Source organism: Zalophus californianus, chromosome 9, assembly GCF_009762305.2.
Source record: "Zalophus californianus isolate mZalCal1 chromosome 9, mZalCal1.pri.v2, whole genome shotgun sequence".
NCBI lineage: Eukaryota > Metazoa > Chordata > Mammalia > Carnivora > Otariidae > Zalophus > Zalophus californianus.
In genome coordinates, this window is record NC_045603.1 from 139,456,340 (window position 1) to 139,458,751 (window position 2,412).

The window sequence follows — 2,412 nt, forward strand, 5'->3', positions numbered from 1 at the left end:
GGCAGATTACTTTGCATCTCTGGGGTGCACGTTCCTTATCAGTAAAATAGAAGGGTGGTAGTTCACATTCCAATGTTACTGTAGGGAGGGGAGATTCTGTGTGTGAAAAGCACCTTGTAATTCGAAGTGGTAAACGCTATTTATAATTTATAAACGTCTATTTATAAATCTATAATTTAATAATTGTTATAATAATATAAATGAATAATTATTATAATAAAAATATTATGACCTGAAAGCACTTTGGCGGCTGGAGGGTCCTGTGTAATCTGACGGATGACAGCCTGAGAACAGGGCTGCCCGGCTTGCACACGGCTGCAGCAGCCCCACACTCCCAGGCTGCACGCTCAGGCTTTCCCATCAGAGAAAACTCTCCTCTCTCCCTACCCTCACTCCGTGATCATGCCATTTCTTTTCCTGCGGTGGCCTTCACAGTCAAACTTCTTGAAACGACTGTTTGTAGTGGAGACCTCCAGCTCTGGCCGTGGACACAGCAGTTGGGTGCTTGTCTCTACAGAGTAGAGCCCATCCACCCAGTTCACACACTTACAGTAACTGTCTGCATGAAAGATAAAACCAGTGACCGAAAGAATCACATACTTAGAAATCTCAAATAGAGGAAGGAAAGGTGTGCACATTAAGATATAATTTACAGGCATACAATTAAGCCATATTTTCTTTTCTTTTTTTAATTATTATTATTATTTTAAATATTTTATTTATTTATTTGACAGAGAGAGACACAGCGAGAGAAGGAACACAAGCAGGGGGAGTGGGAGAGGGAGAAGCAGACTCCCCGCGGAGCAGGGACCCCCCCCCGCCCCGATGCGGGGCTAGATCCCAGGACCCTGGGATCATGACCTGATCTGAAGCCAACGCTTAACTCCTGAGCCACCCAGGCGCCCCTAAGCCATATTTTCTAAATATGTTCCAAACTGAGCCTTTAAATAGTAAATTCTATGTGCATATATAGGGAATTATTAGCTTGTTTTACTCTTTTTTATCACATTGCTTAGAATGCTTTGCAAAAGCAAAGGACCCCACGAGCTGTGTGAAAATCAAAGAATAAGCTGCTGTTGCCTCACCCTCACTCAGCTCAGGGGTTCACCAGTGAAAGGAGGTTACGACCATGGTGAGTCATAAGTTGATTTAAATGTTGCACCTAGAATGAGCAAAAATAAACCAGGATAGAGGATGTCAGAGGAAACTGCACAGAGTAGGGGAAATATTATTTCACAAAACTTAAAAAAATTGTGGCAGGATATACATAACATAAAATCTACCGTTTTAACCATTTTGAAGTGGCATTAAGCACATTGACAATCTTGTACTACCATCACCAATAGTTCATGAAACTCTCTCTGTGCACACACGGTGCACGTGTGGTGGGCTCTGATATAAAATGTATTTCTTACTTCGGGTCATGGTTTTTTCAAAAAGCATGAAAACCCTGCAATTAGCTCACTCTTCACATATGCAAAAGGATAGAAATTTCACTAACTCTGAGACTCCAGTGGAGCCTGAGGAATAGAGAAACCCTCTAAAGATGAGGAGTTGATTCTAAAGAAGAGGATAAATTCAGATATTTGACATAATGAAAAATTTGAAATGCATATTTGTCTTTGTGGGTGTTTCACATTTGTTCATACAACGGATGCATGGGGACCGTACTTAGAGAGTGAGACCCCCCCCCCAGAGTTGGGGGGAGGTTGGGAAGTGTTGTCCTGTGTCACTGAGGGTGGGAACGATGGGCAGAAAGTGGCTGAGTTGCCTTCTGCGGTGGCGGCCGCAACTGTGGTGCCCGTCTTTGTGTCACGAGGAGACTCCAGGGTTTCACAGGGTGGATTAAGGAAACAGTGTTTCCTATGTCTAATCAGAGTGACTAAAATATATCCAGAGGAAAACACCCTTGTGATAATGCCGATGTATGGAAAATTATAATTCCCTCAAGTCTGGTATGTGGTATCTAAGGTTATAAAGTTGTCAAAACAAACAAAGAAACAGAAATAGCCATCCCCATGGAATGCGGGGGGAGAAAGTACAAATGGTAAGAACTCCAAGTCAACGGGATCCACTGTAGTGAACAGTGTTAAAAATAAAGGCAGCTCATAAGAATTGACAGAAGCCTATAGGAGGCTGGCGGGTGAGTTAGCAAAGTTGGGATGACTTCGGTTCAGCACACATTCACTAACACCAGTCACTGTGGAAAATGATGAGGGTACACACTGTAAGATCTAGTTCCTGCCTTTGCAGAGTTTATCATGAGCGGGAGGGAAAGCACACCACATAACCGGGCTTTCTGTGCCTTGCAGTAGGAGCTGGTGTTACAGGTGCACCCTGCATGGGGCTGGAGCTTGAAGGGCGACTCGATCCAGCCAGCAGCGATGGGTTGGAGTTGGGTATTCGGGGAAG